General features: G+C 43.6%; 1 protein-coding gene across 1 annotated transcript in view; it reads left to right on the top strand.

Moving 5' to 3' along the window:
- The window catches only part of LOC310645839 (connector enhancer of kinase suppressor of ras 2-like), a gene marked incomplete at its 5' end in the record, with an annotated part of 253,582 nt that overhangs the window by 108 nt on the left and 226,138 nt on the right, over positions 1-27,336 (top strand). The gene's annotated exons all lie outside the window — the stretch shown is intronic.

Below are 27,336 nucleotides of genomic sequence, written 5' to 3'. Positions count from 1 at the left end.
TCCCTCTCCCGGGCTAACCTGGGCAGTTGAACCAGGAGGCATTGTTCTACAACACCCCCCCTGCCCTACGGAACCCCCCAATCTCTGGCTCCTTTTGGGTGTGTGTCGATTGCATGCAGAGTTTCTCTGCTTTGGGGGAGAAGCAGCGGAGAGGTAGGGAGAAGGGCTCATGTGCTGTCTCAGACAAGTCAGCTGGGTGGGAGACCCAGCTAAACGGAACGGCTCTCTTCAAGACCCCAAGTGCCTCTTGACTGGGAACTAATGGAAGCGTGAGCACGGGACTGTTGGAGATACCGGGGCGCTTTCAGAATGCAACTCCCTCTTCCCTTTAACCCCTTTGCTTGCTTGGTGTAAGCAAGCCCCTTTGCAGGGGATCTTCTCCCTCTCCGGAGGTCTCTTTTGGTTTTCAGTGTCCTGACTAGCCTTTTGCTATATCACAAACAGGTGACACAATGCAGCTAGCCCTTATAAGGCTGCAGCTGCTGTATCTAGTTTGGGAGGATTTTTTTTTTAATGTGATGGAAGGATGGGCACCTAAAACCCTGGCACGTTGCTGGCAGCCTGGCTTTTTTCTGCCCAGCCACCCTGTAGCTTCTTCGTTCTTGGAGACAAACCTCCTAGGAGGTGACGAGCAATCAGCACCATGGACAGTTCAGCCGTGACCATATATATGAAGAGCGTGAGGGTGCAGCCCGGAGCAAGCTTACTAAGGGAACTCTTCAGGCCAAGTTGTCAGTAGGGTTGATGGAGTCTCCCCACATCCCCCCATTGGTCCCAGACAGACAGCGTGCGTCAGTGTGGTTTCCCTCCCCTCCCCTTCTCTAGCTGCTCTCCCGACAGGTGTAATTTTGACCAAGAGGCGCAGGAGTTGCTTGTCGCTGATCACGTAGTTGGCATCTCTCTCCACATCCAAGCAAAGAGATGGGAGAAAGGAAGACTCTTGGATAGTTAAAACGCGTCCATTCTAAACATACAACTCCCTGAATTCCCACCCACCCCCCACACACACACCTGACTTTTTCCTTTAGTGTGCTCGCCAGGATAAATTATACGTCTCGATAGACCGTGTGAAATCACACTGCATGAGTTTGGGGTGTGCCATGCTGATTAGTCCATGTGGCATATACTTTCATCTCCTATGCTATTACACGAAAAGGCCTTCCATTTTTTTAAAAAGCGTCATTTTATGAAATACAAAGCTGGAGGCTGGTTTTCTGTTTGCATTCCCAAGAGGAAAAAGACGGTGCAGTCATCTCCTATTAAGAGAAAGGTGAAAAGTCCCCTTGGAGTCAAGATCAAGTCCTGGTGACTTCATGGAATGGTTGCATTAATTTGAGGAGCGCAATAGGGAAGCGATTTGTTTTTGGGGATTTTTTTTTCTTCCCAGCTTTTGGGTTGTCTGGTGGTCTTCCCCCCCCCCAGGTAGTAATCAGATACAACCCTGCTTAGCTTTTGGGAGATTGGCCAGGTTAACTAAGTGTTGCCATCTGCTGTGTTGTGCTTTTAGAATAAAGCTAAAGGTAAAGGTTCCCCCGCACATGCGTGCTAGTCGTTTCCGACTCTAGGGGCCGGTGCTCATCTCCGTTTCAAAGCCGAAGAGCCAGCGCTTGTCCGAGGACGTCTCCGTGGTCATGTGGCCGGCACGACTAGACGCCAAAGGCGCACGGAACGCTGTTACCTTCCCACCGTAGTGGTCCCTATTTTTCTACTTGCATTTTTATGTGCTTTCGAACTGCTAGGTTGGCAGAAGCTGGGACGAGTAACAGGCTTTTAGGATACTGATGTCCAAAATATTCAGTGATTGCACAATTTGTGATGTTTCGATTTCAGTCTCCATATAGCTTTTATAACATGTCGTCAGTATAAAGGAAGACTGTAGTTCTGTTAGTGTTCAGAAATGCACCTTTTTCTACCTTCTGCTCCCTGGTTCATACAGAATTTCTATAAGTGTATTTTCTCAGCTAAATACCATGGTGGGTATTTCCAACGTACATCCCAAGCACATAGTTTTAATATTTACACGATCCCTTTGGATTCCATAGGTAAAAAAAAGCCTTCACAAAGTTTGTTTCAAACTTTAATTTGGTGGGTGGTGTGAGGTAGGATAGGATGGGGTGATCATTATCGCAAACTAGGTCAGCCAGAAAACATCTGACAATTATTTGCTGCATGAGAGAACAAGACACAAAGATAATACTGGAAGTACAATTTCAGGCCACATCTGTATGCTTACTTGGGAATGAACTTGAACAGATCAAGAGATACGTGTTATTTCTGAGTAAATACATACGGAATTCCACTGGACGGTAGATCTCATTTGACAAAAATCTTGATAATACCTCCAGAACTAACTTTGGGGAAAATCAAAATATGGTCTTTTCATTGCATAGAGGATGGAATCAGAATGTTTTCTCTCCCCCCCTCCCCCGGGCACCTGAATGTTTACTAAGAAATATTATTTATGTCTGAATCATGACGAAATGTTTGCATCTCTGTTTTCCTTATTCACTCTTGGGCATCAGAAAATTGCTACTGAAATAAAATGTACAGTTCAATTATTTTGTCCCTCACTGGTTCATGGGGGGGCTGAGTGTGGTTAGACACAAAACTTTTATTTCTGCCCCCTTAATATTTGCCAGTGTACCAGGTTAAGTGGCTGTTCGGTTGGTTTTCATTCAAGTTCTGAATGCAGACTCTATAAACTAAGTAGAGGAAATCTCCTTTAAAGCAAGGATCACAGACTGTTGAATGGGAGACCTCGGACTTCCATCTAAGGTTTGTGGGGCCAGGTGGAAGAAGCATGAAGGGATTCAACAAGAGTTCATAGAGGTAGTCCTTGACTTACAACACTTCATTTAGTGGCTGTTTGAAGTTACAAAGGCACTTAAAAAAGGGACTTATGACCATTTTTTTATACTTGCAACCATCGCGGTACCCCCACGGTCACGTGATCCTAATTCAGACAGTTGGTAACTGACTCATATTTATGACGGTTTCAGGATCCCGGGATTATCTGATGCCCTTTTACGACCTTTTGACAGGCAAAGTCAGTGGAGGGAAGCCAGTTTCACTTCACAACTATGCTACTAATTTAACAACTGCAGTGATTCAACAAATGTGGCCAGAAAATGGGGGCAAGGCTCACCTAACTGTCTCGCTTAGCAACGTACAGTAAATGTGGGCTGAGTTGTGATAGTAAATCAAGGGCTACCTATATTTACTTTAGGGTTAACATGGTTATTCTCTAGGCATTTAATCCTGCCCCCCCTCTCTCACACACACACACAGACAAACACACCTCTTCTGGCATTTTACAAATTACAGTTTGGTTGAAACATCTGGATGAAGTTCAGGAATAAAAGCCAAGATTTAGGAGGGCTGCAAGTCGGTGGAAATGAAAGCCCCTTTCTCCCCCCCCCTTGTTCTAGGGTTCCTCCATGGCACCCAGGTGTGCCTTCTGATCATAATTCCAGCAAGATGGTGGCAGGGAAGGGGAACTCTTGGATGTGTGTAATTCATCGGCCTTTCTCTCTTCGTAGAAAATTAACAGCGGCCCAGTTTTTGTATCCTGGTCTGCCCAACTTGTGTGTAGCTTAGCTCCGAGGTTCTCCACAAAATGTGGTGTCATGCTTGGGCCTTTTTTCCCCCCTGTCTCCTGCATTTCTTATGTCCTGGGAAAGAAAGGGAGATTCCTCGAGGTGTTGTGAGTCAATTTTTCAAAACTGTTGCATAATTGAAAAGGGAGCGCGCGTGCAGCAAAAAAGAGAGAGCGCCTTGAGCCGTGAGCTTTTTGAAAGGAGTCAAGCAGGCTGGCTTCCTTTTCAAAATCGTTTTTGTGCTATTTTGACAATAAAATAATGGGGGAGGGGTTTCTTCCACATTTGCATTTTTTTTCACTGGAACAGGATTCAGACTTTGGCCAGATTGTTACGAGCGAGGAAGGAAGACCATGGGCTAAAACGCGATGCAACCGCTGAATTGCAATGCTTGTCCACTTGTCCAAATCATGGGAAAGCCACAGCTGATGACTGTTTTTTTATTTTAATGCCATTTATATCCCACCCTTCTCCGAAGACTCAGGGCGGCCTACAAGCTTAGCAGTAGCCTTCATTCTATGTATATGCCTGCTTATTAGGGCTTTCACACACACCCCAAGCGGCATTATTACAAAGTCAGCTTAACTGCCCCCAACAATCTGGGTCCTCATTTTGCCTACCTTGGAAGGATGGAAGGCTGAGTCAACCTTGAGCCTGGTGGGACTCGAACCTGCACTAATTGCAGGCAGCTGGTGTTACTTAAGGAGGCGTTAGCCCACTGCTCCACCAAGACTCTGTTTTTGGTGTTAGGGATCCAAATTATCCTCAAGGCTATTCCCGATCATCACAAAATGGCTTGGTTGCCTTTATCTACGTGGTTTTATTTCAAATAGTACAGCGATGCTGTTAGAGTCTTGTTTAAAGCGTAGAATTTGGGTGAATTCCTCTTTATTTTGTCGTACAAAGTAAGGGGAGGAGGCACGGCTTAGGTTTGCTTGTCAGAAGGTGACAAAAAGCGATCACATGACCCCGGGACACTGCAAACGTCATAAACGTGAGTCAGTGGGCAACAGTGAATTTTGATCACATGACCACGGGGATGGTGCAACAGTCATAAGTGTGAAAAACGGTCATAAGTCACTTTGTTTCAATGCCATCGTAACTTCGAACAGCCACTAAATGAACTGTTTTAAGTTGAGGACTACCTGTATTTTCATTTATTGCACCTCACCTATAGACTAAGGCTCTCCAAACATGGCAGCTTTAAGACTGTGGACTTCAACTGCCAAATGGCTGAGAGAGGGAGCTGACGTCCACAGCTACCAGTTTGGAGTTGCCAAATTTAGAGACCTCTCTATAGAAATTTCACCAAACTAAAGCAACTATTTGCAAATCTACCAATATACTCTGAGTATCGCTAGGGAGGGGCCATTTTCCTTCCTCCCTCCCTCCCTCCCTTCCTTCCATCCTTCCTTCTTCCCTTCCTCCCTCCCTTCCTCCCTTCCTTCCTTCATTCCTTCCTCCCTTCCTTCCTCCCTTCCATCCTTCCTTCTTCCCTTCCTCCCTCCCTCCCTCCCTCCCTTCCTTCCTTCCTTCCTCCCTTCCTCCCTTCCATCCTTCCTTCTTCCCTCCCTCCCTCCCTCCCTCCCTTCCTTTCCTTCTGCCCATCTTCTTTCTGCCTTCCTTCTTTCCTTCCCTCCTTTCCTTCTGCCCATCCATCTTCCTTCCTTCTTTCCTTCCTTTGTCCCTCCCTCCCTCCCTCCCTCCCTCCCTCCCTTCCTTTCTACTCTGAGTATTGCTAGGGAGGGAAAATTTTCTCCTCCCTCCCTTCAAAACTTTTCATCCTTCACTGCCTCCTGCAGAAGGCAGATTGCGTTCCCAACACAGGCAATGCCTCTTGGAATTTCAATTCATCGGCATCTGTATGGCTGGCTTCCCAGGTCCTGGCTTTGGATCTTTCTCAATGAGTATTCTCCATCTCATCAAAAGTGCAACTTTCCAACTGAACCAGTCACGCAGGGCTTCGGATTTGATTGGAAAGAGGGGCATCAGTGCGCCTGACACTGCGGATGAAACTATCCCGAACCCTTGAAAGCAGCCAGATCCTTTCCCAGGCTCGTGCAGTGGCTCTCTAGAGCTGGCTTGTAAATCCTGGGTAAGGATACAACTGTTTTCCAAGTGTGGCAGAGCAGGTGCTGGGTTTTTTTGCACTTGGGAAGGCTCCAAAGCCCCCATTTTGGAGTTGAATCAGAAGCATCTGTAGTCCTACTGAACATCAGAGCTGATTAATATTCTGTGCTCCTCCTGTTCTAATGTGTCATTTATTTTAGAAAAATAGAAAATGATGATCTTATCCAGGCACTGGGGGAATTTTTTTTTAAAACTGAGTATTTAGAATGCAAATTGGGCACCATCAGCTTTTGCCAACCAGCTCACTGTTGCAATCCATCACATTGGGAACATGTGCTTGGAGATGTCCGCCCCAGGTATGGCTTTCTTAGCATTCCTTGTTAAAGACTCCACAGGAATTCACTTATTCGTAGTTTAATGCTCTGCCAAAACATGCCTTGCAGTTTCTCAAAAATGCCTTTCTTTGTTCTTTACCACGAAGCTTCCTTGGCTCATTGCATCTTCCAATATTAAAAAATAAAAATCCAGGAAAGGGGATTACAGGTTGTCAACTGACGGCGACAGTTCATTTAGGGACCGTTCAAAGTGACAAGGGGAATAGAAAAAAAAGTGACTTAGGACCATTTTTCACACTTATGACCATTGCAGCACATGATCAAAACTCAAAACGTCTGGCCACTGGCGCATAATTTATGAAGGTGGCCGTGTCACGTGATCCCTTTTTGTAACCTTCTGACAAGCAAAGTCCATGGGGAATCCAGAGTCCCTGAACAACCGTGTTCCTAGCTGAACAACTGCAGCGATTCACTTAACCACTGTGACAAGAAAGGTCGTAAAATGGGGCCAAACTCACTCAACCGATGTCTCACTTAGCAACGGAAATTTTGGCCTCCGTTGTGGTCAAGAACACAGGATGCCAGGAGGAGCTTCCTCACAGCACTGGCTGTTGATCAGAGAAACAGACCATCTCATGAAATTGCTAGAGCTTTCTGAACAGAGGCCGGATGGATCGTTGACTGGCAATGCCTTTGGTGACTTTAAGCTACGTGGACTTCAACCTCGATGACTTGAAGATACGTGGACTTTTTAAATTCCCAAGGATTTTTCCCAGGCAGCCAGGCTGGGAGTTGAAGTCCACATACCTTAAAGTTGCTAAGGTTGAGAAACATTTTTCTGCAGTGAATCTGAGCGGGCGGTTGGAACAGGTGACCTCTTAAGGTCCCTTCCAGTGTGATGGTTCTGTGTCTTGGGGTTCAGTTGAAAGGTGAGAATCTAGGAAGACTGCAGGCTGCTAGTGTTTTGATTGGTATGCCTGAGTGTCTTTATCTTTCACAGCACCGTCTCCTAAGGGGCGGGGAGAAATGCAGCGATGCCACCTTTTTCCCGTTTGCGAGGAATCTTAAAAGCAACTTTTCTTGAAATGAATGAGAATTGGTAGGGAAGAAAGCAGTGTTTTAATTTCACTCGGCTCTATTGGCTTTGTAGTATCAGCTGATTTGCCATTTCAGAGGTGGAGCATATGCTTTTCACGCACAAAAATCCTTGGTTCAAGAAAGAACCGTGCCTAAAATCCCAGAGAATGAAGGCCACCAAGAATAAGTATGGAGCTACATGCAGCACTCCTTAATGAGACATCAGTTTTATATATCTGTATAAGCAATAGCAGTTCCGTAGTGCCTGCTACCAAAAGAAGAGAATATTTGTAGCTCAGGGCTGAACTGTAGGGTCCTTGGTGCTCTTCAGGCTTGGTTGTTTCCTTGCAGACGTTTCATGACCCAGCTAGGGAACATAATCAGTTCTAGAAGACGGGGGTGGGTGGGTTGTGGAATGGAGAAAGGAAGAGGACGAGAATTGTAGAGTCCTTGGTGGTTTCTGAGCTGGGTTGTTTCCTTGCAGACATTTCATAATCCAACTTGGGAACATCAACATCACTCCTTCCGGCGCGATCTAAAGACGTATCTCTTTGAACAAGCTGCCCTGGCCTGATGGGATGGGGTTGGGTTTTTATTACTTTTAAATGTGTTTTAACCTATTGTAAGAGTTGTGGGCATTTTGTTTAATCTTTTTTAATTGTTGTATTCTGTCTTTTTAACATGTATTGCCCTGTTCACCGCCCTGAGTCCTTCGGGAGAAGGGCGGTATACAAATAAAATTAATAAATAAATAATAAATAAACAATGCTAGAAGGGAGTCGGGTTTGTGGAGTGGGAGAAAGAGAAGGGAGGAAGGAGAAGGAGAAGGACTGTAGGGTCCTTAGCGCTCTGTGAGTTTGGTTGCTTTCTTGCAGACATTTCATTACCTACTTTAATGAAGGTGTTACCTAGTTGGCTAATGAAACATCTGCAAGAAAACAGCCCTGCTCAGACAGCATCGAGGACTCCCTAGTGTTAGCTGTGTAGTCCATGTTTTCCCCTCAATCATCCTCTTCTTTTCTATCATCAGCCTTACAGTAAGAGATCATTCTCATATTGATAAGAAGGCTGGTATCCCTTTCCAAAAGAATCACCAGCTGCAAACTGCCCTTCCCCTCATCAAAAAGAGAAATCGTCTTCCCTTTTTCATTTTTCCTAAGAAAAATGAGCCAGGACCTTGCCATCTTAATTTGCCTATATATAGATTTCTCCTTTGAATGTAGAGTACTCGCCGGGATTCTTCCGTTGAAACTTTCATCTTTTTGCTAACCCTTTTTACTAATCAAGAGAGCCAAGACACTTGCTTTGGGGATTTAATTATTTTCTCATCCAGATTGCAAGAAGAAGAGCTGGACATGGATCCTGAGAATCTCAGACTAGCCACTGTGGCTCGTGGCATTTATCTTTGAATTTCTCCTTTTAAACCCCTCCATTCCCCCCTCCCCCCAGCAAAGAAAAAAAAAACCCAGTCCCAGGAAAGGTCTGTCCATTTTCCACCTTGCAGATAACCTGGAAAGGCTGCAAGGGGCCCTGCCAAACTGATTTTTAAAAAGAGATTTCCAAAAGTACTTTGTATTTACTGAGTGCATCTTTTGTATATGCATGAGAAACAAGGTTTCATAAAATATTCATAGGTACGGATGAAGGGAAGCATAACGGGGGAAGAAAGGAGAGGGATCATAAAGATGAAGTTTTTTTAAAAAAAACACAACACCTCACCTTTTTCGCCTTTAACATCAGCAGCATTTCTGTTCCATCAACCACCTTCTAGCTTTGCTTAAGCAGAATTCCTATAAATCTTCTAACTAGCCCAGGCAATGGCAATAGCAAAAGACTTATATACCGCTTCGTAGTGCTTGGCGGCCCTCTTTAAGCGGTTTACAGAGTCATCCTCTTGCCTCCCAAACAATTTGGATCCTCATTTTACTGACCTCGGAAGGATGGAAGGTTGAATCAACCTTGAGCCCTGTCAGGATCGAACTGCTGGCGGTGGGCAGAGTTTAGCCAGCAATACTGCATTCTAACCAGGGTGCCATTATGGCTCTTACCTAGCAATAGCATTTAGAGCTATATACCGCTTTGAAACTAAACATTAAGAAAACCAAGATCATGGCATCCGGCCCTCTCAATTCCTGGCAAATAGATGGGCAAGAAATGGAGGCAGTGACAGATTTTATTTTTCTGGGCTCCGAGATCACTGCAGATGGGGACTGTAGCCAAGAAATTAAAAGACGCTTGCTCCTCAGGAGGAAAGCCATGGCAAATCTAGACAGCACACTAAAAAGCAGAGACATCACCCTGCCCACAAAAGTGCGTATAGTCAAGGACATGGTTTTCCCAGTTGCAGTGTATGGCTGTGAAAGTTGGAGCATAAGAAAGGCTGAGCGCCAAAGAATGAAGCCTTTGAACTATGGTGCTGGAGAAGACTCCTGTGAGTCCCTTGGACTGCAAGGCGATCAAATTGGTCAGTCCTATAGGAGATCAACCGTGACTGCTCTTTAGAAGGCCAGATCCTGATCAAATACTTTGGCCACCTAATGAGAAGGAAGGACTCACTGGAGAAGAGCCTAATGCTGGGAAAGATTGAGGGCAAGAGAAGAAGGGGACGACAGAGAATGAGGTGGCTGGATGGAGTCACTGAAGCAGTAGGTGTGAGCCTAAATGGAATCCAGAAGATGGTAGAGGACAGGAAGGCCTGGAGGAACGTTGTCCATAGGGTCGCGATGGGTCGGACACAACTTCGCAACTAACAACAACAACAAACCGCTTCATAGTGCTTTACAGCCGTCTCTAAGTGATTTACAGAATCATCCTATTGTCCCCAACAATCTGGCTCCTCATTTTAACCACCTGAAAAGGAGAGAAGGCTGAGTCAACCTCAAGCCCCGTCAGGATCGAACTCCTGGCAGTGAGCAGAGTCAACCTGCAATACTACATTTTAACCATGGTGCTACCATGGCAAGATTAGATTAGATCAGGAAACTAACACCACTTTACAACTGTGCTTTGTTGAGGTAGGCTGTAGGAAGTCTTACCAGCTTCTGAAAACTTTCTCCGAGATCACCTCTAGGGTTTTAATATTTATTTATTTTTGCTTCCCTTTTCATTAGACTGAAAGTACCATTTGGGGGTCAAACAAACAAACATTTGGTGTAGCATTCTTCGTCTCTGCTCCACAGGATTAGAATAAAAAAAAAAGAGAGAGAGGAGAGAATGACAGTGTGATCAAGATTGACACTCACAACATGCCAGGGAAAACAAGAAAGAAAATATCTTCTCGTTCCTGGACTGCCGTAGGATGCTTAGTCTCTTTCTGCAAGACCCTCCTCATTTGTTATTCTCTAATGTCAGGGACACGGTGGCTCAGTGGGTTAGGACACTGAGCTTGTCGATTAGAAGGTCAGCAGTTTGGCGGGTCGAATCCCGAGTGCTGAGTAACAGAGTGAGCGCCTGTTAATCGTCCCAGCTTCTGCCCACCTAGCAGTTCGAAAGCACGTAAAAATGCAAGTAGAAAAATAGGGACCACTACGGTGGGAAGGTAACAGCATTCCATGCACCTTTGGTGTCTAGTCATGCCAGCCACATGACCATGGAGTCGTCCTCGGACAAGCGCTGGCTCTTCGGCTTTGAAACGGAGATGAGCACCGGCCCCTAGAGTCGGAAACAACTAGCACGCATGTGCGTGGGAACCTTTACCTTTACCTTTACCTAAGGTCAGGAAAGTCTCAGCCAGGAGAGTTTTCCCCAAAGGCAGACAATGGAGAGATGAAGCAGCTAAGGATCCAAAAGCCTTTGAATCACCAGGCCCATCCATTGCTGGTGCAGGGCCAAATTAAGATCACAATTTGGTTTAAAGTACTTGCAATAGGAGGAAGTTGTTTTTTTAAGCTCCAAAATTGAATAGTGATACCACTGTCTGAGGCCTGGTTTGCAGCAGTTTCAAGCTCAAACCATTCTGAAGAGACCTTTGGATTGGTTTGCTCATATTGTCCTTAATATGTATACACCTTAATTGCTATTTGGTACCCTAAATAATTCATAAAGGAGAAGGAAACTTTTGTAGGGTGTTAGATGACCATTGTTGCTCCCGATCAAAATTTCTCATTTCCTTGTGGGCCTATAGTTTTATTGTAAAGCTTGTTGTTCTGGGATCTTCCTTAAATCTTTTGAATTGCTAAAAATAGAGAGATTTTTCTTCCACATCCTAGCTAAAGATGTTATAATCTAAATGTCTTTGTGTAGCTGAAAATACATCAGTTGTTATAGTATTTTAAATGAGATTTTGGCACAGATGAACAGTTGCATACCTGCTCAGAAATAAGCTCCATTAACATTAAGGCTGTTTATTGTCAGGTAATTCAGCATAGAATTGCTAAAGTTTTAATGTGTTGTGTGGCTTTCTGAAAAGCTACCCAACAGATTTCAACAAATGAGGGTTAAGCTATCCCAAAGGTGCTTTTTCAGGAGGCAACTGGATTTCCTTGTTTTTTCTTCGAAGACGTTTTGCTTCTCATCCAAGAAGCTTCTTCAGCTCTTACTGGATGGTGGGGAATAGAAGGATTAAGCTAGTTATATCTTAGCAAGATGCAAGAAACCTATCTAAGGACATAAAGGAGAACTTAGCTCAGGATCTACTAGCTAATAACATGTTGGGCTTGGTGGAGATTTTTCCTCTTAACATTTTAGTATTGTTTTTCCACCAGTATATTTGTAAAATTGAACATGGCAAATCACTGTAAGCCTTTAGTTTGTTTCTTTCAAAGGAGATCATCACTTTGATGAGATGACTGATTTGGGATAAAATGCTGGAACAAATTGCACAGGAGGGCTGAAGAAATAAATCCCCAGAGATGCATTAATGAAGGACATGGAAGTTAAACAAGATTTATCTTGGATTTGCAAGTTGCATTAAGCCATGGTTTTCTGAGGAAGGCACTATGGATGTGTTCTCCATAAAAAGCCAAAGTATAAATGTGGTTCCACAAATCAAAATGATTGAGTTTCCACACTGACCTCAGCCAAATCCCAACACAGCCACATTAGGGTTTGCTGTAAGTATCACATCGTGCCAAATGGATTGCATGAAGGACAATTTTCCTAATTACTTCTAGCTATAATGGTTGGACGGAGCTTTCAAAATCAAGAAATAAAATAGCTACAAGGAAGCCATCGTGTTCTGATGGTGGGCTATGTAGAGGCATCTGCTTAGCCTCTGTTTGAAAACAGCCTGATTCAGAGAAGCAAAGAAACAGTCCTGAGACCCAGCCAGTAGAAGAATCAATAACTGGGTCTGATTAGATAGTACATACAGCATGGCTAGCTAGACTCAAAAATAAGGAACTGAGAGATTGTTTGGAAGCAAAGTTTAGTTGGGTCAAAGAGAGCAGTATTTTTCTTCCTCTGCTTTTACGTTGTAGCCTTGAATCGATCACTACAGGAACTCCTAATGTTGGGATCATCAGGTTCTTAGCTTGACTCCTAGCTAGTCTTGGGGAAAAAAAGCTAAAGGGTTTAGAATGCTGGTCCTGTGGACTTAAATGGAGCTTCCTCGTCTGACAGGGCAGAAGTGGAGATACAACTCAACTCTAAAGAGTCCTGAAGAATGGCCTTGCAAAGCAGTGTTTTTCCCCCTTGGGGAGAAGTGAAGAGTGTTCAAAGAAACAAGAACTGATTTTATGGGTATTGTATGGTGGATTTTGACTTACTTTATCATTTAACTATGGCTGGAAACTCTTGTAGATGTAGTCCCAGCTGGCATTTTAGTTTAAAATGAGTTCAGGCTAAGAAAGCCTAATGGAAATGGTGCAATGTTCTTGGTGTGGTTTCCCCCCCCCCCCCGATTCTATGAGTTGACTTCAAGCTAAGTCAATGTGGGTTGTTTGTTTTTTCTACAACGTCTAGTGCGAATCTAGTCACTTTGGTTTGTATACTATCATTTATGCCTTTCAGCAATTTGTAAACCCGGTTCTGTATAGTGTCTTACTGTTTATCTGTGCAGCTGTTAGAAACAGAGTAGGTCAAAGAATCCTCTTCGTGCAGAAGTACCTAGAAAAGATTCCTGTTTCCTGAAACAGAAAGATATATTTGCATATATTCTCTGCTGCCAAAGAAGCACATGGAACGGCGTGCAGCAGAACACAAACCCCCAAACTATAAAAATAGATTTTGTACCAAGAGGCAAGGGAATGGTGGAACTGCTCTAGACTTTACGTTAAATGAGACTTGGCATCTTAATGGTGGATTTTCAAGTCATGCAAACAGCATCAGCTTAGGGGCAGAATTCAAGCAGACAGGAAAAGGAGATTTGTCCTGTTTATCCCCTGTTGCAGTCATAAGAAAAAAAACCTTTGGAAACAAATATTTGCTTTGGGGGAGAGATGTCACATTTCCCCCATCCATTGACAGTCAAAGATACATACCTGGTTTCTCCATTTCCCTGGTAGCTTTTAGCAACGTTCCACTGCTGGCAGCATTACATGTTTATATAAGCGGCTTCTTAAATGAAATACAGTTGTATTGACATTGTGTTTCTTTTATACTGCCTTTTATGAGATCTCTTTGTGAACGGTGGGCCGCTCACCCTCATCTCTTTGCAGTTGGGAGCATGTTGACAAATGAATGATCTTTTGTGTGACAACCCAACAGTTTCAATAAAACTGTGATGGCAACAAAATTAGTTGCCGTCCTCGGGAGCCAAGGAAGTGATTAAACAGCTGGGGTTGTGAATGCGTAGCAGATCAGCTCCTTCTTAAATGCACCTTTTTGGTAATAGCTTCACACAGAGACGTTTTTTTCCAAGTCAGGGTGATTGATAACAGTGTTTTTCCTGCCAACGTTCTGGAGCTTCAGATAATGATGAACGCTGAATTGCAAAGGCTTCGCTTCGCAAATGTAACCTGATTTTTCACCCTGTTTTTTTGGTTTGTCTTCTCGTTTCTCCTTTACTTCTCCTCACCTGGGTTGGGACCAGGAACAAAAACGCAAGCAAAATTCTGTTGGAAAATTGATCATCTAGGCTGCGTGGCTCTTGTTCAGAATAATTATATGTTCTCAGCAGAAGGTCTTTCCGTAATATATAATCTCTCACTTTCAAGATCGGTTATTGCTAGGAAGACGAGGGACAGCCAGCAAAGATGCTGATGACATTCATCAGCTTATTAACATTCAGGTCACATTCAGTTTTCTGGCAAACCCCTTTTCAGTCTCTCTGTTTTGACTCTTTGGAACAGTGTGTCACGAAAGGGAGACACCCAGGTTTGCAGAGAGCAATGTACGGAATAAGGAAAGGGTGGGAGAACCCAGGATAGATTTTGTAACCCAGCTAAGAAGCCTGGAAGATTTTTGTTGGGCGTTTCTTTCTTCTTTGCTCTTTCACGATACACTCCTCCTTTCTCTAAGAGCACATCAGCCCAAAGGAATTAAAGGGGCTCTGCTCCCGTTATTTGTTTCTGAAAATCTTGGATTGGTAGGTTGTTTATAAAGAAAGAATAAGAACCTATTAAAAGGAAATAAGCCACTGATATCGGTTTCCATCATTCTCTGGGGATAATTCCGTGACAAGCTCGATAAAGACAAATCCAACTTAGAACTAAGGAGAAATTTATGGCAGCGAGAACTGAAATAGCTTGACTCCTGGAATTGTGAGTGCTCCATTGTTGGAGGTGTTCAAAAGTAGACTGGAGAACCATTTGACAGAGATGGTATAAGGTCTGCTGCCTCGAGAGGGTGGTTGGACTAGAAGACCTCTGAGGTGTCTTCCAGCTCTATGATTCTGTTGTGATTCAGGGTCAGCCTGTGGGTTTGGCAGTTGGGTCGGACGACTCAGAGGAGGAGGAGGGGGGTGTTGAAGAGCTTGCTGAGGGGATTGGACAGCTTGATGAGAGCCCCCAGCCAGGCCCCTCCCACTTGGTCACCAGGGAGACCCAGCTGTGTGAGCCTGACAGCTTGGATGAAGATGACCCACAGCTGGCCCTGTTCAAGGACGCCCGACGCAGGAGGCAGTCAATTAGGAGTAAACAGAGGAAGGCAGTGGGGCTTCTCGGAAGGAGGCAGAGAGAATCCACGCCCTGAACTCTATATAAGGGGAATGTGTGGGGAGGGCTGGTTTGCTGAAGGCAACCGCTTGGATAGTTCATGTTTCTTAAAGCTCCTGTTTCTTGGTTCGTGTCTTGTTTGTTTTTGTAGCTATAAATTTGGCAGGCGTAATTCCAGCCTCTTGCCGTTTGTAAAGGGGTTGTCCCTGCCTTTTCTGCAGGGCCAGTAGCAGGCTGGTACAGAACAGATTCTATGATTCAATGATTAAGTAGACATGTTGTCTTGATATCCTATAGAACTTTCTATTTCCCATTAGGTGATGTTTTTCATTTTTGGTCTTCCTGAGATAATTATTCTTTAAATGCACATTCAAGGAGACCTGAAGCATAGCTGATTGTGTTACGAAGGGATAGAGAATCCCTGTGTCAAAGTTCCAACTGACAAACCCAAAGAATAGCTGAGATGATCCAATCTCTAGTGCAAAATTTTATTGAGCACATCATTTTGGCACAGATGAAAGGAAAACCAGCTCTGGTTATTTCACACCTAAGTTGCTATATTAGAACTATAGAAACATCCCCCCACACACATTGGTGCAGGTCACATTATCCAATTATAAGTCAGAGAATTATGATGAGAGAATGTCTTTAGCTCTCAGTAGACAAATCTTGAAAGACCTTGGTTCTCATGAACTGGCCTCTCGATATCAGAAGTCTGAATTCCATTCTTCCCTCCCTTCCCCCCCCCCCCCAAGTTCGTAGGCAAGCTAAGAAACAATAATGGCTGACACAGCATAGGCAGTCTTTGAGGCTTCACACCCTGGCTTTTCAGGTGATGTTATACACCAGTGCCAAGATTTCTCACCATTAGCCAGGCAGGTGGAAGCTGTTGAGAATTGTGACTCATCAACATCTGGAGGACTGCAAGTTGATCGGGATTTAATCCAAAACCAGAAGGAAATTACAGTCAGAGATGATTGGACTTGAATGATTAGAACTAGAGAACTGAATGTTATTGGCATTTCCTAGGTGGAGTTCTTCTTAGCTCTTCATTTCACTATACCGTGTGTGTGTGTGTGTGTGCATGCACGCGTGCATGTGCGTGCGTGTATCTGTTCCCCAAAAGGCAAGGCCTCAAAATTGTGAGATCTAAACCAGAAAAACATTGCTATTTTAGTCCAATCAAAAAATAACAAATATTTGCCTTATCCAAAAAAGATACTATAACTGATAGGTTGATAGATGATACGTGATAGATAGATGACAGAGAGAGAGAGAGACAGAGAAATAGTTGATAGATTGATAAGGGATGGATAGAGATAGATTGATAGATTTAGACTGATAGATGATAATACCAGAAAGAAATATGCATATATGTATATTTCTTTAAGGGATGTGGTGGCTCAGTGGGTTAGGATGCTGAGCTTGTCGATCAGAAGGTCGGCAGTTTGGCGGGTCAAATCCCGATTGCCGTGTAGCAGAGTGAGCACCTGTTACTCGTCCCAGCTCCTGCCAACCTAGCAGTTCGAAAGCACGTAAAAATGCAAGTAGAAAAATAGGGACCACTACGGTGGGAAGGTAACAGCGTTCTGTGCACCTTTGGCGTCTAGTCATGCCGGCCACATGACCACGGAGACATCCTCGGACAAGCGCTGGCTCTTCGGCTTTGAAACGGAGATGAGCACTGGCCCCTAGAATCGGAAATGACTAGCACACATGTGCGGGGGAACCTTTACCTTTATATTTCTTTATCATTGATATACTGTATTACAATAATATGGGATAGAATGTCTGGATTCCCTGAAGGAAGAGGGTCCATTTCAGAGGAGAAAGAGACAACTCCATTCAGATAGTTTGTGTGAGAGGAAAAAAAGGGTCAAAATGTCTCCTCCCCAAAAGTATCCAGAGAATATCCTTTATCAAATGGTAGCATGCTTTACTTTGGCAAGATTGATGTCAGGCTCCAAAACCGGAAAAAGACTCATTGCGATTCTTCCAAGCAAATTTCTTTATTGATCCTTCTCTAATAAGAAAATCTGGCCAAACTAAAGGAGTTTACTATCCCCATAAAGCATGTTGTCGGGGAGCTACTGTAATAAAGGAGGTGCCGTCTTCAGCCTCCTTTCTCTCTCACCATCTACACTGAGTTGCCTCTTGCTCCTCTGGAATGCACGCTGTCCCACCTGGGAATCCAGTCTACATTCCATCACATAATGTTTGTGATGGATGACATCTGTGTAACGAAAATGAAATAAAAAGGAAGGGAAATGTAGGATATTAATATACAACTATCTCCGTTCTTTAAAATATTATTCTGCGCAGACCATAGAGAAACATACTGGGTGAAAATAACTAAGGGTTGCCACTTTTAAGTGGCCTATGAGCTGGCTGGCTTTCCAGCATTGCACTAAAGTCTGATTCACTTAATCACGATTTAGTGAATGAGGCACAATTGTTGCTTTGTCAGTACCGTTGCTTCCTCCCCCCCCTTTGTTTTTTTTGCTCTGCTTCTTACTTTCCAAGTTGCAAATTAAATCACAGCCAACGTGGTCCCTTACTCTATCTAGTGCACGTAAGTGGTGGGTGGATATTTTGGCAAAACTAGGAGAGGCGGAGACGGAGCAGAATCCAGCCTCTTGATATGATACCTGAGCTATTTTTAGCCTTTGTCATTTCTGCCGCAGCCTTTTTTAGAGCATCTGAGACTTGGGAGGAGGAGGTGGTGATGATGCCAAATGTGGGGATCTTTGAAGCAGGCTGGTGGCTGCCTGAATTAAAACTCTGCCTCTAAAAATATTTTTCTACAAACCCAGAAAAGACATGAAGAATGCAGAATGAAGTTTATGACTCTCAGCAGAATGCTTCCCCCCACCCCCACCCCGCTCAAAAAAAAGTTTATATGTCACATTGTCCCTTAAAATCAAGACCCTGAACACTGAAATCCTGAAGTCAGCAGTGGCATAAAGTTAGGATCAGTACTAAAGAGACATGTATGAATGTAGAAAGCTTCCTTACGTTAGTGGGGATCGTGCGTGGCTGATTGGCCTTCTTTTATTGAATCAGCTAGGAATAGTTGGGTTTGCACAGTATTTTAAACCAGTCTTTTCTAACCTCAGCAAGTTTAAGATGATTATTATTTAATAATACTATTTAATACCATAGTGTTAAATAATAATATAAAATACTATGTAAAAATAACAGCAAACCCCATTGTTTCTAGCACTGATGATGTTACCTAGTTTGGTAATGAAAGGTCTGCAAGAAAACCACCAAGCTGAGAGAGTGCCCAGAACCCCATAGTCCTCCTCCTCCTCCTCCTCCTCCTCCTCCTCCTCCTCCTCCTCCTCCTCCTCTCTCCTCTTCCTCCTCTCCACAAACTCCACTCACTTCTAACACTGATGAGGCTACCCAGTTTGGTAAAGAAAAGTCTGCTGGAAAATTACCAAGCTCAGAGAGCACCAAAGACCCCACAGTTCAATCCTAAGATACAAATAGTCAATAGAAGAGAATATTTGTAGCTTAGGGTTGAAGTGTGGGGTCTTTGGTGCTTCCAGAAGACATCAGCATTGGGCTGGACAGCACTGAACATCTTCCTTCATTAGGCTTGGTCCTGTGACTTTTGGGAGGTCAGTGATGACAAGAAAGCTCCATTGCCTAACATAAATGCTCCCTAATGGGCAAGATCTGATTTTTATTTTTATTTTGTAAAAAATGGCTTTGGGGGATGAATGTTGTGCAACCGTGGTTAGTCAGAATAAAAGAGAAGACAGCTGGACGTTGTAAAAGAGAGACAGCCTGGCACTCCACAAGCAATTCCATCAACAGACACATTGTTCTACAATCTGCCTCCAAACCCATCAGAATTCAAATCAGTTGCACAGCCAATCAGAGACAGCAATAATCCTCAACTAACCCACACAATAAGGGACGCGGTGGCTCAGTGGGTTAGGACGCTGAGCTTGTCGATCGGAAGGTCGGCAGTTTGGCGGGTCGAATCCCGAGCACCGTGTAACAGAGTGAGCGCCTGTTACTCGTCCCAGCTTCTGCCAACCTAGCAGTTCGAAAGCACGTAAAAATGCAAGTAGAAAAATAGGGACCACTCCGGTGGGAAGGTAACAGCGTTCCGTGCGCCTTTGGCGTCTAGTCATGCCGGCCACATGACCACGGAGACGTCCTCGGACAAGCGCTGGCTCTTCGGCTTTGAAACGGAGATGAGCACCGGCCCCTAGAGTCGGAAACGACTAGCACGTATGTGCGGGGGAACCTTTACCTTTACCTTTAACCCACACAAGCCCCCTCCCCTCCCAGCAGTTCATCTTTCAATGACCCTGAGTGGATGTCACCTCCCCATCACAAAACCCTCACTTGACACACCCACACCTGAAGCCCTTATAAGCAGAAGAACACCGGCACTTGACATCCCCTAAACTCCACTGAAGGTGTTGCCTAGCCTGGTAAGGAAATGTTCGGAAACCAGCCCACAAGCTCGGAGAACGAACCTTCACTCTCAGAGAGACAATAACCAGTGAGACTCCCAATTCTTGTGCTTTATGGAATCCCTGTTCTAGCCACTACTAAATCCTAGAATAATTGAGGCAGATGATGGGCTTGTCTACCCAGGTTGCATTTGCCAGGGTCTGGGACAGTCATAACAAGATCGTTAACAAAGTCTGGAAGGTTGAAAAACCAGAATGTTCTGTGCTGAAATATTTCCATGCCAGTATGAAGGATACAGAATACAGAAATGATAGAGCTGGAAGGGGCCTTGGAGGTCATCTAGTCCAACCCCCTGCTCAGGCAGGAAACCCCTATACCATTTCAAACAAGTGGTTTTCCAATTTCTTCTTAAAAACTTAAAAAAGCTTCTGGAGACAAGCCGTTCCACTGATTAATTGTTTTGTCAGGAAAATTTCTCCTTAGTTCTAGGTTGCCTCTCTCCTTGATTAGTTTCCATCCATTGCTTCTTATTCTGCCTTCAGGTGCTTTGGAAAATAGCTCTTCTTTGGGGCAGCCCCTGAGATACTGGAAGGCTGCTCTCATATCACCCTTAGTCCTTCTTTTCATTAAACTGGACATATCCAATTCCATCAACCGTTCTGTATAAGTTTTAGCTTTCAGTCCCCTAATGATTTAAGTTTCCTTAAATTTGACAGGTAGTGGAGTCCATGGTGAGTTTACCACTAACCAACCTTGACTCTGTGTAGATTGTCCTGGAGATCACGTGTCACTGGAAGAATCAGCAAAGTTCTGAGAAGGATGATAAAGCTTTAGTTTGCTTTGGCACGTAGAATTGAGTTAGATTTCTCCTTTCATCCAAATGGAATAATTAAATACTTGTTATTTAGTATTTCTTAAGAGTCTCCAGACAAGCAGGATCCTATCATCTACCTGGGTAATTATGGTAATTAGACTTAATTTTAAGAAATTGAAGGTTCATGGTAAAATACCTGGAACATCTAATGGTTATATTAAGGTTGCTTCTTTCATGTGTGCCACAGAAAACATGCAAATGAATTAGAGGAAGGGGGCTGAACGCGGTGGCAAACTGCATATGCTCCAGAATTAATTTTAGAATCCTCCCTTAGCAATAAATAAATAAATGGTGGTGGTGGCATGGCATAGCAGACCAAAGCATGATGGGGAGTGGAGTGGAGAATGGAGAGGAGTGGAGTGGGAGAGGAGAGGAGAGGAAAAGAGAAGAGAAGAGAGAACATAACGAATAGAATAGAATAGAATAGAATAGAGTAGAATAGAATAGAATAGAATAGAATAGAGTAGAATAGAGTAGAATAGAATAGAAAATATAGAATGGAATGGAATGGAATGGAATGGAATGGAATGGAATGGAATAGAATAGAATAGAATAGAATAGAATAGAATAGAATAGAATAGAATAGAATAGAATAGAATAGAATAGAATAGAATAGAATAGAATAGAATAGAATAGAATAGAAAATATAGAATGGAATGGAATGGAATGGAATGGAATGGAATGGAATAGAATAGAATAGAATAGAATAGAATAGAATAGAATAGAATAGAATAGAATAGAATAGAATAGAATGCAGGGTGGAGTAAAGCAAAAAGATAAAAGTGGAAATAAAGGAGACAAATTCTATCCATATAGTAAATACAGCAGAGAGAAACATAGCTCAAATGTTGGAAAGCTTATTATGCCAAAGAAATCCCTCCATCTTTTTCTACGCCAGTCACAATCTAAGCAGTCTGTGGTGTTTAACAGAAAAATCCAAACTGTCACTAAAGCGGCAATAATCATAAAATATCTTATATTGCCACAACACATTACATCATCCAAACATCGCAGAAATATAGACACTTTTAAAATTCATAACTTCCATCACAAAATATTTGAGCCTCCATCTTGAAAACATAGATTTTAAATGGGGAAATAACTTGAACATAAAACTAAGTTTTTATCTTTATTGTAAAATCAACCAAGGAAGGAGCAGTCTGAATTTGGGACAGGAGGAGAGAATTCCACAAAGCTGGTAAGACCCTTGCACTGATGATGTTACCTTGGTGGGTAATGAAATGTCTACGAGAAAACCACCAAGCTCAGGGAGCATTAAGGACATAGTTTAACCCCGAGCTACAAATAACTCTTTTCTAATGGAAAGATCCTTGCCTTAGGTCCACATGGTCCTTCCTCGTGAGTAGCACCCATAATAACTCTTAGAAAGATGAAGATTGAAGCTGTTGGTTTTAAATAAAAGGGGAGAAAGTCTTCCTTCAGGAATCAGGAGCCTAACCAAGAATATTGATATTGGTAGAAGACCCATGAATGAATTTATCACCTGGAAATCCATGGGCCTCAGATCGGCTAAGAACCTGCACAGTGGTGCAAAGCAAATGAAGTTAGGTTAAAATTCTTGGGTGGGGAGAAATCTCCAGGATCTGGGCACATGTTTGTTTTTCTTTATTAGTGCTATTTTAAAGTTTCAGCTACGAGTTTCAGAATCAGAATAGAGCTGGAAGGAACGTTGGAGGTCTTCTAGTCCAACCCCTTGCTCAAGCAGGAGATCCTATACCATTTCAGACAAGTGACTGTCTAGTCTCTTCTTAAAAACCTCCAGTGATGGAGCACCCACTATTTCTGAAGGCAAAGCTGTTACACTGCTTAATTGTCCTCCCTGTTAGGAAGTTTCTCCTTAATTCCAGGTTGCTTCTCTCCTTGATTAGTTTCCATCCATTGTTTCGTGTGCTTCTTCCCTCCCAATGGAGAGAAAGCACACCCCTGAATTTTGGCCCGGAGATTCAAAAGGAACCCTGAAGAAAAATTCAAGGACAACTTCTGGCTAGGAGGTGTAACTTGGCAATCTTTGCTGTAGTAGAAACTCCAGGAGAAAATTTCCTAGGTAGCTTACTCCGTTGTGATTTAATGGGTGGATTCACCAACTTGATTTTCCAGAAAAAGATCAGAGGGAAGTTGACTGTGTATTTTTTTTTCTTTTTTGCAGCTTGATTCCATCAAGTCTAAATAACCTAACCAGACGGTTAATCAATGGTAATGTCCCTTGTTTGAGCCATTCTGAACCTTTACATCAGATACAGGGAAAGGATTTTCAGGTCAAGAAGTTCAATGGGTTTTTTCCCCCAAACATAGGGCTCCAGAGAGTAAAAACGGGGACATCATGAACATTCTTCAAGAGCACACAAGAAGTTTTTCAAGGTGTTGGGGAAGGCTAGATCATAGTTATACTACTTTGCATTTGTCAAACGCCGATTTGTAGGCTTATACATCTTGCTTTCGTGACGTTTTTTTCACCTCCTTCTTCGTAGTCGTGCATTTCTTCCTCTTTTGAGCCCGTGCAAGTTTATGTACTGTATACGTGTGTCAGGCACAAAGAATCAGGACCATTTGTAAGGTTGCAGCATTGAAGATTGATTTCAAGCCCAATAATACACAAAGAATCTGATCGATTTAAGTTCAATATTTAATTACTTAACAGATAAGGGTCAACAGAATTCAAAAGGGCTTGGACAAAGCTGGCTGGTGGATTCTGGGAATTGAAGTCCACACATCTTAAAGTGGCTGAGGTTGAGAAACACTGGAATAAACTATCATTGGATGCCTTTATGCCAGACATGTCAAACACAAGGCCCGGGGGCCAGATCCGGCCCGCAAAGTGGTTTCATGTGGCCCCCGGAGCCATCCTGGACACAGTGAGAGAACAGCCCCCACTGCCTTGGCCCTAGCCCAGAGACCCTCCTTCTGCCAGAGACCCTCAGATCTGTCCCACTCCTGCCCAGGCCCCCATAGGCACCCTTGATGCCAACGATGTAGAGCTGGCCATGCCCACTCAGAGGCCATACGCACTCTAGCCATGCCCACCCAGTAGGCCACACCCACCCTGGCCACACCCACCCGGCCCCTTGAGGGCAACCGCAATGCTGATGAATGCCCTCAATGAAATTGCTTTATGCAATCAGCTGAGCCATAAAGCCGAGCTTCTGAAGCCCCAGCGCATTGACCTGGCTCTTCCTAATACATGAAAGCCAAACCAGTGCAATTGTATTATGTGGCCTGGAAAGGGATCTCTCTCCTTGCTTTCAAAAGCAGAAACATCTCCCTAAAACCATTCCCAGCTTTTGTGCCCTTCAGACCTCCTATTGTCATTTGCATTAGAGCTGCTGCCATTTCTGAATTCCACGGACACTTTCGGAAAGGCTCTCGATGTCGGAAACATTTTTATCCATTCGACTTTTGCCCGTGTCCAAGGTGCCTTGTTATAGAATAAAGCCATGCTTTTCTTCCACAAAAAAAATAAAAATAAATGTCTTTCATCTCGCCTCCTGTGAAAGGAGGAGGCTTTCTCCAAAGGCACAAAAACAGGTTGATGTGAAACTGAAGTTATGTAGAGAGGTTAAGTTTTCACAAAGCATTGCTATTGAGACAACATATAAAGGCAGTATATAAAGAATAAAACATTTCCATTCCTTTGTATCGGTGATGGTATGAGCCAAAGCTGGAATTTAATGTGCCTGTGGGGGTCAGTTCCTAACGCTGGCCGAAACTTTTTATGGTTTTCTAAGAGCTCTCTTGCTCTCTCTCCATTTATTTGAAAATGAAGAGATACAAGCTTTCCAACTATGGAAACACACAATAACGAGGCTATAGAATACAGAATAACAGAGTTGGACAGAATCTTTGAGCTCTTCTACCATAATCAAACCCCCTGCTCAAGCAGAAGACCCTATACCCATGGTGGCGAACCTATGGCATGCGTGCCACAGGTGGCACGCAGAGCCCTCTCTGTAAGCACACGGGCCATCACCCCAGTCCCAGCTGGGTTTCATAAAACCTTTTCGCTTTAGGCCTCTGCCGCCAAGTGTAAAAAAAAAAGGTTCAATCAATCAATCAATTTCAACTTCTCGTGGCAAAAAAGAAGATCATGCAAAGTTGGAATTGATTGATTGAACTTTTTAGTCCCACCCAGTCTGCCGTGACCACCGCAGCCACGCCCACCCGACGGGCCACGCCCACCCAACAGGCCACGCCCACCCGGCACCCAACGATACATAAGTGGGTTTTGGGTTGCACTTTGGGCACTCGGTCTCTAAAAGGTTCACCATCGCTGCTCTATACAATTCCAGACAAATGAATGTCCAGTCTCTTCTTTAAAATCTCCAGTGATGGAGCACCCACAACATCTGGAGGCAAGCTGTTCGACTGATTAATTGTTTAATTAATTAACTGTTCTCATTGACAGGAAATGTCTCCTTGGCTCCAGACTGGATCTCTTTCTAATGATCTTCCATCTGTTACTTCTTGTCCTGCTCTCTGATGCTTTGGAGAATAGGTCAACCTCCTCTCCTCTGTGGCAGCCCTTCAGACATTGAAAGACTGCTATTCTGTCAACCCTAGTCCTACCCTTCGTTAGATTAGACATACCCATTTCCTGCAAACATTCACTGTATGTTTTAGCCTTGTTTTATCCATCATATTTCCGCCTCTGGTATCTCTGTTAACTGACCCCTTTATTCCAGTATTTCTCAACTTTGGCATCCTGGTTGGGAGAATTTTAGGAGATGAAATTGCCAAGAGTGAGAAACATTGATTTAGTGAATGTGTAGGAGAGGAATTTTTTTAGCTGGACTCGTGTGTTGGTTATTTCAAGAAACCCTATAAAGATAAAATCTTAGCGCTAGCGAACTGTACTATTCTGCTGCTTGTAGATGGGATGCTGGAGACCTACATTAGTGTGTTTGTGTAGCCCATCATTCTGGGAATCCATATCTGCTGGTCTGTAGCATAAGATGGTATTGATTTGTCCTTTTTTTGATTTTTGGTTTGAAGCGTAGAAATTATTTTCATCCCTGCTAATGGGGAGCTGAGCTATCTAAAAGAGGAAGCAGAATGGTGAAGCGGTGCGGAAATGTTTGACACACACACAAGCTGCACTGACTGGCAACTGCATCCCATACAACGTAGTTATAAGTCAGCCAATAAGGCATCTCTGAACCCTTCTACCGAGCAAAATCTGAAGGCACTCTAAAGAATAAGGTGTTTTTTTCCCCTCAACTCTTTTTGCAGAGGAAGAAAACTTTTGGCTAACAAGACAATTTTGGCACAGTAGCAGAATAACACAATAACAAAGTGGGAAGGGACCTTGGAGGTCTTCTAGTCCAACCTCTTGCTGATGGAGGAAACCCTAAACCATTTCAGACACATGGTTGTCCAGTCTCTTTTTAAAAACTTCTAGTGTTGGAGCATTCACAACTTCTGGAGGCAAGTTGTTCCACCGATTAATTATTCTGTTAGGAAATTTCTCCTTAGGTCTAAGTTGATTCACTCCTTGATTAATTTACACACCCGTTGCTTCTTGTCTTGCCTTCAGCTGCTTCCTCATCCTCAGCTGCTTGAGGAGGCATGGCTAGTTGGGGAATTCTGGGATTTGACATCAACACCTCTTTAAGCAGCTGAGGTTGACCAACCCTAATAATAATAATAATAAGTTGTAAGGGACCTTGGAGGTCATCTAGTCCAAACCCCTGCTCAGGCAGGAAACCCTATACCATTTCAGACAAATGGCTGGCCAGTCTCTTCTTAAAAACTTCCAATGTTGGAGCATTCATCGCTTCTGGAGGCAGGTTGTTCCACTGGTTAATTGTTCTAACTGTCAGGAAGTTTCTCCTTAGTTCTAGGTTGCTTCTCTCCTTGACTAGTTTCCATCCGTTGCTTCTTGTCCTGCCTTCTGGAGCTTTGGAGAATAGCTTGACTCCCTCTTCTTTGTGGCAGCCCCTGAGATATTGGAACACTGCTATCATGTCACCCCTCACCCTTCTCTTCATTAAACTACACATACCCAATTCCAGCAACCGTTCCTTGTAAGTTTTAGCCTCCAGTCCCCCAATCAACTTTGTTGCTCTTCTCTGTACTTTTTCTAGAGTCTCACATCTTTTTTACATTGTGGTGACCAAAACTGGATGCAGTATTCCAGGTGTGGCCTTACCAAAGCATTGTAAAGTGGTATTAGTACTTCACGTGATCTTGATTCTATCCCTCTGTTAATGCAGCCTAACACTGTGTTGGCTTTTTTGGCAGCTGCAGCACACTGCTGGCTCCTATTTAAGTGATTGTCCACTAGGACTCCGAGATCCCTCTCACAGTTGCTACTATTGAGCAAGGAACCACCTATACTATACCTGTGCGTTTGATTTTTCCTCCCTAAATGTAGAACCTTACTTTTTTCACCATTGAATTTCATTTTGTTAGGTAGCGCCCAGTGTTTGAGTCTGTCCAGATCCTCCTGTATCTTAAGCCTATCTTCTGGAGTATTGGCTATTCCTGCCAGCTTGGTGTCTTCTAAATACTACTGGACTACAAGTAGCCCTTGACTGATGACCTCAAACCAAATTTTTGTTGCTAAACGAGACAGCTGTTATGTGAATTTTGCCCCATTTTATGACCTTTCTGGCCACAGTGGTTAAGGGAACTCACTGCAGGGTGTCACGTTAGCAACCTGAGACCGTTGTAAAGTGAATCTGACTTCCCCCATTGACTTTGCTGGTCTGAAAGTTGCAAAAGGGGTTGACGTGACCTCCGAGACACAGCAACCATCATAAATATGAGCCGGTCGCCAAGCCTCCAAATTTTGATCACGTGACCGTGGGGATGCCGCAACGGTCATAAGTGTGAAAAATGGTCATAAGTAATTTTCCCCGGTGCCATTGTAACTTCGAACAGTCACTAAATACTACTGG

This window comes from Vipera ursinii (genome assembly GCF_947247035.1).
Source record: "Vipera ursinii genome assembly, chromosome: 12".
In the NCBI taxonomy this organism is placed as follows: Eukaryota; Metazoa; Chordata; class Lepidosauria; order Squamata; family Viperidae; genus Vipera; species Vipera ursinii.
This window is presented reverse-complemented; position numbering and strand designations above follow the sequence as displayed.